Here is a 10490-nt window from a genome sequence, read left to right on the forward strand (position 1 = left end):
TGAGGTGGTAGCTGTGTTCCTTCATCTGTGCCTTCTTGCTGAAACAGCTTTCATTTCACAGGACCTCAAAAACTCAACAACAAAGCTTTATTGTGAAGTAGGTGGCATTTTAAAATCCAATTTTGTATCTCAAAACAAAAGCAAACCTGAATTAAGACACACTTTATACCCCCTGGTCTGCTCACTGCAGCTCAAAACCACCCGTCTTTGGGAGGAAGAAGAGGCTTTCTACTCCCGTGAGGATGTAGATGTCCATTCTTGGAAATCCAGAGGCGCGGTTGGCTCCACTCTGTCCTATTGAGGTGCTGCGATTCTGAATTGACGCCATGGCAGTGCGTTTGTTTGTTTTGATTTTTTTCCCCACGAATACTGCCTCATGAGCATTTTAAAGAAAACCTTTTCCCAAATGAGATTCTAACCACAGGTATAGGGGTTAGGAGTTACAATATTTTTTTGAGCAATACAATTTGATCCATAGCAGAGGGTCACAGGAAATGAGGCTCCAGAGGTAATGGGAGTGTAGCTCAGGAAGGTCCTTGAAGAGCGTTTTAAGGATGCTGGGTGGCATAGGGGTTACGAGTAGGGCTGTCATCTGCAAGGTAAGCAGCTCGAAACCACCAGCCCCCTCAGGAGAATGACTGGACTTTCTACTCCCGTAAATAAAACGATAATTTTAAGCATTCACCAGTTCACATACACAGAGCAGCGTGGGAATGATAAAGTGGGAATGGGATTGAGAATCTCCATATATATTTTTAGAAGACACAATTTAATCTATACTAGGAGGCAAGAGAAGAAGAGCGGATCAATTAGGAGATTACTGCCGCGATCTAGACATTACCATGGGCCAGTGGTCCTGGAGAGGAACCCTGGCGGTGTAGTGGTTACAGTGCTCTGCCATCCACATGGTGCGCAGTTCGAAACTGCCAGCAGCTCCATGGGAGAATGACTCGGCATTCTAACCTCATCAACAGTTACAGTCTCAGAAATGCACAGGAGCCGCTATGAGTCGGCACTGACTTGATGGCAGTGGGTTTCCAAGCTTTGAGTGGTTCTGGATACATTTCAAAGGTAAAGATGATGAGGTTTTCCTGATGTCCAACTCCAAGGCATCATGCCCATAGACTCTCACATGAGAGGATACTGTGGAGTCGTGCAACAGGGAGGGTTTTGTTGGGCCAGGAGGTAATCCAGTTTATGGTTTGGCCAAATTCAGCCACTGGTAGTTTATCTCCTCAACTATTACCTAGATCATAGGTTCCCAAACTTATTTGGCCTAGTGCCTCCTTTCTAGAACAAAACGTCCTGGTGTCCCACTGGCAAGTAAACAGGTGGTACGATAGTCCAGAATCCGGGATGAAGTAGGCATTTGCTTTTGGAGCCCTCTTAGCTTTGGGCAGCGTTCCCCAGGGAGTGAACTCTGGAAAACCTCACCGTTGGAAAAACGGACATAGACCATCCATTTCTTTTCTCTGTGTCACAATGAAAGCGTCTGCTGAAAGCCTCGGGCATGGTCCTGTTTAAAAGGAGCGGATGGAGCAGACTTGATCTGTGTCTGGTTGCCTTGGCTCCAAAGCACACAGGGGCCTAGAGACAGAGCTGCTCGGTTGCTAAACACATGAATCAGCCCCTTCAGCTCAGGCGAAGAAGGAGCAGCAGCGACAGTGACAGAACAGAGCCCAGCCCACATGGAACTGGGCCAAGGGCTCTTCCAAACCTTTGCCTCTTGCTGGGACGGTAAGATTCATTACTAAGAGCACCGTGGGTCGAGCAAGGCACACACAAGTGCTAGGTAAGGTTTTGTTATTTCATCATGGAGTGTAGCCCAGTCCTCTAATTTACAAGTGGGAAAACAGGTTCAGAGAGAGGCAGCAGCTTGTCTGAGCTCGGGAGTTACTGCTGGAAAACCACCTATACCAGCCCCTGCCTGAGAGTCCTTTCACGACATTTGGACAGGCAGGATTCCTGCCCCTGCCCCTGCTGTGACCCGGGGTGCCTGGTATAATTCATTTCTGGGCAGCTCTCTGATACTTGGAGCTGTCTGTGTCTCTTCCGAGACTGCTGTCTGTCTCCACGAGCAAGTTCAGTTCAAAGATGCCTTTTTCTGAAGCACCGGTGGAAGCTGTCTCCACCTGGGCACCAGTGACCCCTTCCTCCTGGGGCTCATGCCTTATTCCACGGTGCAAGAGGGTTGACCTGGGTGACCACCGACGAGCAGCAGAATGGGTGGCACGCTGTTTCCGAGACTGGGTTCTGAGCACCTGAGGCTTCGGTGTTGGGAGCTCACTTGCTGACTGGTTTCTCCTCTTTCTCTCTCATCACCTGGCAACCGTGATGCTGTGAGGAGCCCTCTGGCCAGGCCGACACAGCGGGAAATGGAAGCCACTGGTCCGTGCAGAGGATAGAGTGGGTTGCCCTACTTCCAGTACTATATTGAGGTGCCTGCAGCCCCAGCTGACAGTCTGACGACAAACTTAGGAGACATTCTGATCTAGAATCACCCAGCCCTCCCACCCCCCAAAAATCACTTGGATTCTTGACCCTCAGAAATGGCGAAGTAGCTGATGTTTGTAATTTCAGGCTGCTGAATTTTGGGATATTTGGTTGTACAGCACTAGATCATACAATCGCCTTTCGTTGCCACCGAGGCAGCGGTGAACCTTTGCTGCCCTGTAAGCTCCTCTCCTGCTCTGCCCACTTCACCATGGTTGCCATAGGCTCGCTGCCCTGTAAGCTCCTCTCCTGCTCTGCCCACTTCACCATGGTTGCCATAGGCTCGTGCCCCGCACCCGCCTCCTGCTCACCACTGTTTTCTCTGAGGCCAGACCCAGAGGTGGCCAAACCTGCTGAATCACTCGCAGCAGCCACCGCCAAGAGAGGGTAGACTCTAATTGGTACTTTGCCGAAAGTTCCAGAATGTGCCTGTGTGTGCAAGGGTGGATGGCGGAAGGGTGGTTACAAGGAAGGCTGCAGTAACCCCGACAGTGAAGGCAGGACGCTGACTTTGGCCTGAGGCCCGAAGGGATAAGAGAATGAACTTGGAGACCCAGAGAGCTGTGCGGAGAGGTCCTCTTGATCTCTGGGTCCAGGACACAGCCAGCGATGGGCCGCTCCTGCTGACGTCCTCCCCATAGCCAGAGATCAAGGAAGCCTACCGTGGCTAGGGTCCCTCCGAAGCAGACAATGATATAAGGATTTAAGTGTAGCCATTTATTTGAGAGGCTCAGGGCACACCATTAGGGGAGGGAGGACGTGATAGGCGAAGAGAAGACAACTAACAGCAGTGTGTTATGAAACCAACAGTCAGGATAGGTGTCGGGACCTTAGATCCATGGGAAAACAATGCAAATACACAGTTATGGTGGGCTGTCGATTATGGTGCTGTGATGTGAATCCCTGGGGATTTAGATGACCGGGCCAGCAGCCTGAGCTTTTGGGGATCTGGAAAAAGCAGTCAGACACAAAGTCTTAACTCCTGGCAGGGAGGGTCTTCGGAGTGCAGGGGGCAGGATGGAGAAGGGTGCGGAGGAGCGACTGAAAGTTAAATGCACATTCCAAACAAAGAAGCAAGGCCCTCTTAATTCGACCTATACGGGTTTCAGAACAAGAATTGTTTCTTTTGACACCCCCCCCCACTTAGTGCATGTCCGCACCCTCAACAAGGCACTGGTGGTTCAAGGGGAGGATTCTCTCCTTTCACACGGGGCCGGGGCTTGGTTCCCGGCCGATGCACCTCGTGTGCAGTCAGTGGACACTTGGGTGCTGCTAGGATGCTAAACAGATTGTCCTGGCGCCTCCAGACTGATGGAAAGAACTCCCTTAATGTGGCCCTTGTACAAACACCAGATGACTGGGCGGGGCCATGAGAATAGGGCTTGTGTAGAGGGGATTGGTCAGTTGTAGTCATCACTCCCGGGCTGTCAGGATGATCCATCTCAGCAGGGAGGGAGAGAAATCCCAGGAGCATTGGAAGAAGAGCTGCAATCGAGATCTCTGTCGGAAGCAGTGGAGCCCGAGAACAAAGGCTGCAGCATGGGCACTGAGAGGCAGAGCACGGGCACCCGGCCAAGAGCAGAGGAGAACGCGATGCAGACTGTGAGGCAGAGGAGACAAGCGGCACTGAGGCGATGGGACTGTGAGGCAGGCTTCTGGTCCACGCGGTCACCGCCAAAGCCCAAGTAGCTGAGAGGCGGAGGAAGAGAGACGTGGCTGCTGGCTGAGGAGATAGGTTCTATGGGGCACGTATCCTTCTTGTTTACTAATCCTGGCTTGTAAACTTCCCTAATAAATGCCCCCAAATTGTCTCTGAGCTCTGTGTGGCCATTGCCACAAATGGTCGAGCTCAGCATAGCGGTAGATGCTTTTGGGCATTGAATTTGGACCTTGGAGAGGGACGACCAAAGAATAAGTCACTGCAGTAGAGTGATGGTGCTGGAGAAGAATACAGAAAGGACCGGGGCTTCCCAAAGGTTAGATACATCTGCCTTGGAGAGTATCTTAGAGCCAAGACTGGAGAGACTTCATCTCATGGACTTTGGACACATTGTCAGGAGAGGCTAGTCCCTGGAGAAGGACATCATGTTTCATAAAGTGGAGGGGCAGTGAAAGAGAGGAAGGAAGGTCCTTGACCAGATGGATTGATACAGTGGCTACGACAGCGGGATCAAGCACAATAACCATTGTGGAGATGGTGCAGGACCATTCTGCTGGGCACAGGGTTGCTATGGGTTGGAACGGACTTGATGGCACCTGATGACAATGACAGCAGTGGAGTAGAGTGCTGTGAGAGGAATGGTGAAGAAGGGTGGAGGGGGAGGCACGTCTGACCCCTGCCTGTGGTAATGGAGGCGAGAGGAGGTCAGAGGTGGTTTCTATGCCATTTTCTGCACAGACTAAGACAGACCCGGGAGGAAGGCCTGGAAATCTACTTAATGAAGATCAGTCAGTGAACACCGGGGGTTACGACAATCTGACCCCATTGTACATGAGATTGCCAAGAGCCAGGGCCCACAGCTAACAACGACAACAACAGCTGTAGTCATTTGTCTAATGATCGGATTCTGTGCTGGCATCCGAGTCAGTGAGGCCTGAGGTCAGGAAGAGGCAATTAGGTGCATAGCCTTTAGAATCAGGCCTGCCACTTCCTGGTTGAGCAATCATAGACAAACTGCTCCTCCCGCTGAGGCCACTGCTTTCTCACGGTTCAAGTAAAATGGGTTAGTAACATCTTCACCATAGAATTGCTAAGATGGTTAAGAAGTGCAAGAACTATGAAATTCTTCCTGCACAGTAAAAGCTGAAGAAGTGTATTTGCAATAAAGATACTTTTCTGGAAAATAATGACAAAGTCTTTCATTCTATTTTTCCAATCATTTCATTGGGGGCTCATACAATTCTTATCACAATCCATACATACATCCATTGTGTCAAGCACATATGTACATTTGTTGCCATCATCATTCTCAAAACATTTGCCTTCTACTTGAGCCCTTAATATCAGCTGCTCATTTCCCCCCTCCCTCCCATTCCCCCCCTGCCTCATGAACCCTTCATCATTCATAAATTATTATTATTTTGTCATATGTTACACTGTCTGACGTCTCCCCACCCCCCTGTTCTCTGCTGTCCATCCCCCAGGGAGGAGGCTATACGTAGATTCTTGTAATCGGTTCCCCCTTTCTACCCCACATTCCCTCCACCCTCCAGGCATCATCACTCTCACCACTGGTCCTGAAGGGTTTATCTGTCCTGGATTCCCCGTGTTTCCAGTTTCTATCTGTACCAATGTACATCCTCTGGTCTAACTGGATTTGTAAGGTAGAATTGGGATCATGATAGTGAGGGGGAAGCATTTAAGAACTAGAGGAAAGTTATATGTGTTATCGTTGCTATCCTGCACCCTGACTGGCTCATCTCCTCCCCAAAACCCTTCAGTAAGAGGGTGTCCAGTTGCTTACCAATGGGCTTTGAGTCTCCACTCTGTACTCACCCTCATTTACAATGATATGATTTTTTTTTGTTCTTTGATGCCCAATACCTGATCCTACCAACACCTCATGATCACACAGGCTGGTGTGCTTCTTCCATGTGGGCTTTGTTGCTTCTGAACTAGATGGCCACTTGTTTATCTTCAAGCTTTTAAGACCCCAGACACTATTTCTTTTGATAGCCGGGCATCACCAGCTTTCTTCACCACATTTGCTTATGCACACATTTGTCTTCAGTGATGGTATTAGGAAGGTGGGCACCCACTGATATGATTCTTAGTTCTTTGATGTCCGATGACTGGTCCCTTCTACACCTCGTGGTCAGACAGGCTGGTGTGCTTCTTTTATGTGGGGTTTGATGCTTCTCAGCTAGATGGTCATTTGTTTATCTTCAAGCCTTTAAGACCCCAGATGCTGTATATTTTGATAGCCGGGCACCATTAACTTTCTTCATTTTAGTTTTCTTAAGATCATGGTTTACTTTGACAGCGAGACTGGCTGGCATGTGGTATCCGCTGATGATGGACATTCTGTTGTCTCTCAGCTACATGATTGTGTGCAGGAGAAAGATGGGCTTTCAGCATCTGTAAAGAATTATAGTCGAGTTGTATGAGTCCCTAATAAAATGTTGTTTTTTTAAAAAAAAAAGAATTACAGTCTCAGAAACCCACAAGGACAATTCTGCCCTGGCTTACAGGGTTGCTATGAGTTGACATTGACTCGATGGCAGTGTTTGTTTTGTGACATGACTGTGTAATAATTGAACCCTGTGGAATTAAACCATGCGAATGGATCCAAATGATTATAACCACACTATCGAGGCCACATGGCCATGACTCCGATTCTAAGCTATAAAATGGAACACTTTATTTCCTTTCCCTTCTTCCTGTCTCCCCAGCTGCTTGTTTTAGCCCAAATTCCAAATGTTTAGAAAATTTCATTATCTTACTTGCCCAATCATTCATCCAATAAGGTCTTCCAGTTAAAGAAAAAAATTAATTAAAATAAAATTAAAATTCCTGCATTTAGCTTTCAGGCTAAAAGCATTATTTCTTTTTAAAAGCAGTTACATTGGCATATCATTCACATATCATACAATTCCATAGTTCATTCGCATCAAGAAGAGTTCTACAGTCAGCCCCACAATCCGTTTGCACTCATCATTAGCCCCTCATTCCCCCAGCTTCCCCTGCCAATCCCTCAAGCGAGTATATACATAGTAACAGTCTCTATAGATTTACCTATCCTGGATATTAGAAATAGAAAAACGTTTTTTTAAAGTCCACAAACAACTGACAACAATAACAAAGTTAAACAGATCAAAACCTCAAACAAAACGAAAGCAGAAAATATTAAAATCTAGAACAAATTTTAAATGGTTCAAAAGGGAGATAAAATGTGTTAGACTTCAACCTAATTGCATCTGCAACAACCCACTTTGCATTCCGCACGTTCTGCACAGTAGCAAGGCAGTTCACATCCCTGGTCTATGGACAAAGGAGATTCACCAGAGGCTTAGTTCACCTGTATTTCATCACCTTTTTTTTTAAACGGAGCAACTTTAAAATGGGTCAAAGGGAGATCAAATGAGAAGACATTACATGTTAACCTAACGACGTCTGCTGTAATGGACTTTACAGAGCTCTCTGCCTGATGACAGGTATTCACTGTGACCATAGGGCATTCCCCGGGAATACAGCGTATGTTTTTTGAGAGGCAGCATGCAGGTGGAATTCCCCAGACTCACTCTGTGCTGTTGAGTCCATTATGACTCATAGTGGTCCTGTGCGGTGGGGTAGGTCTGCGCCATGCTTTCTCCTGCGCTCCAATCTCTACGGGAGCAGAATTCTCCATCTTTGGTCTTGCGGTATGACTGGTGGTTTGCAGCTGAACATACAACCATTGTACCACTAGGACTCCGTTCCCCAAATAACTTGGATGAGAGCATTTCTCCCAGGAATCTGCCTAGCAGAAATAACCTTGGGGACCTTTCCACAGTGGGTGGGTGGGGGTGTGAAGATGAGACAGAGAAGAGAGAGGGAGCAGACGTGCCAGGAGTTGGGTAACCCGCGAGGTGTGAGGAGCTGCTGATGGAGCCTGTAAGAAGGGACCTCCTGCCTGCGACCAAGGACACGGGAACCCTAGGGTGGATACCTGACCAGGACACCTCAAACAGGTCACCAGCCATCTACCAGTGGAGGCTTGTACGTTGCTATGCTAATCCACATGTATTTACCCTTCACTTGAAAAAAACCCCAATAAAACTGAAACCACTTTAAAATAGGTCAAAAGGGAGATCAAATGATAAGATATTTCCTTTTAACCGAACTACGCCTGCCACGATCAACTTCACATGCACTCTGTCTGATCACAGGCTATTCACGTCTCTGGAAAAGGTTTCTGTGGAGCTTCCAGACAAGAAGACAGCTCTGAGGGTTCCGTCTAGAAACCAGCCGATGAAAGCAGCAGTCTAATGGATCCCAGTGATCATGGAGGTGGTACAGGACTGGGTCGTGTTTTGTTGGGTAGTGCAGGGGGTTGTTATGAGTGGGTGGGCAGCTGGTTGACAGCTGATGACACAGAAGGTGTCAAGTGGCAACATATCCATTCTCAGAGCAAGATGGATCACCTGGCACAGGTGTGCTTTTTACTCAAAATCGCAGCATTCTTAAACTCCTGGGGATTTAACTGAGAGGATTTTGGAGGTGTAATTGATACCAGCAAGTATCTAATTCAACTCCTTTCTTCTGGGAGAGTGATTCACCTAAGGGCACACAAAACTTATGTCAGGGTCAGGTTCTGAAGCTGTCTCTCCCAACACACAGTCCAGCGCCTGTTACCCTGGGCCATGAAACACACACTTGCCACAGGGGGCCCCGAGCCCTACCATCTCTGTGGGACTCCTGTGTGGCATTCTCTGTGTATCTCCGGTGTTAGGGAGCTCACCATGGCCCAAGAAAAGCCATTCAGGTCCATTTCACCTAACTCTCTTTAATGTGTCTCCTCACCATGCTGAGCTCTGCATCCCCACAACTGACACTTTTTCAGCGGAAGTCAGCTCTCAAGTCAGCGCCCTCTGCCCCAGGCCACCCCTCAGGGGTTTGCTCTGAGTCCTTAGAGAGTCCACAAATCCCCCCTTTTCTACACCACCTCATTTCTTGCAATTCAGTTTTTTTAGAGCGTGGTTTAGACACTGCTGCTTAAGGCTTCCTTCCGACTGTGAGCATTCCAGGCATATCATTTTTCCTTCCTAGGTTTGAAATGAACTTGTGTATCACTAAAGAACCCAAATCCACTTCAGTTTACGTTTCCTCCTTTTACGTTTCCTCCTTTTTTAGCCACTCAGACCAATCCAAGCATATAATTTTGCCGTTAGACACAACCTGGAAAGAGAAGTGTCTGATGAACTTTCCTCTTCCTTCCAGGATCGACTGTCACGTATCTGTTCATTCAACAATGAGGTACTTATTCTGCTTTTAGGTGCTGTTAATAGAAAGGAAAATACTTGTATCAGAATTCTGAAAGGAGAACCTTGACAAAATTAGTTCCTGCCCCAAAAGTTAGTGCAGAGTGGTGTAGAATTTAAGCTCTGGAGTCAGCCAGCTCTGGGTTCCTAGTCTGGGTCTAACGATGACTAATGGTGACTGACACTGGCAAGTTAATCTCTCTGAGTCTCCGCTTTCTTATTTGTGAAAAGAGAGTTGGTTTAGATGACCTTGAATGGTCCCATTAAATTGAGGAGCATCCTGTTTCTATAGTTAGTGAAAATTCAGGAAGAGAAGGACCATACATAGAATGAAGGACCTACATCAAGACTCAAAGGTGGGATGGGCCTCCTACATATAAACATACACACACACACACACACACACACACACGGCCTTCAAACACTCACGGAAAAGATAATACCATTTTTCTTGAACCAAGAAGTCCAACGTGCACTGAAAGCACTAGCCGAAAACCAGACTCCAGGAACTGATGGACTACCAGATGTGTTTGTTCTCTTGGCAGTCCTGGTACTCTCACTATTCTTTGCCAGCACCACAATCCAAACACATCTATTCTTCTCCAGGCTTCCTTATTTAATGTCCAGCTTTCACATGCATGTGACCCAAATCCCATACTCATTGCCATTGGGTCATACTGAGCCATAGTGACCCTGTAGGACGGGCTAGAAATGCCCCGTGGGTTTGTGAAACGGTAACTGTTTACGGCAACAGAAAGCCACATCTTTCTCCTGTGGAGCAGCTAGTGGTTTTGAACTGCGGACCTTGTGGACTGCAGCCCAACTTGTAACCACTACGCCACCACATGCACACGAGGTGATTTAAAATACCATGGTTTGGGTCAGGTACACTTTAGTCCTCAAAGTAACATTCTTTTTATTCAATCTTCAATACAGGAGATCTTGTGCAGCACATTTACCCAATTCACACATCTTTTGATCTCTTGACTGCTGCTTCCATGACCGTTGCTTGTGGATCCGAGCAAGACGAAATCCTT

This window comes from Tenrec ecaudatus, chromosome 2 (assembly GCF_050624435.1).
Source record: "Tenrec ecaudatus isolate mTenEca1 chromosome 2, mTenEca1.hap1, whole genome shotgun sequence".
Lineage (NCBI taxonomy): Eukaryota > Metazoa > Chordata > Mammalia > Afrosoricida > Tenrecidae > Tenrec > Tenrec ecaudatus.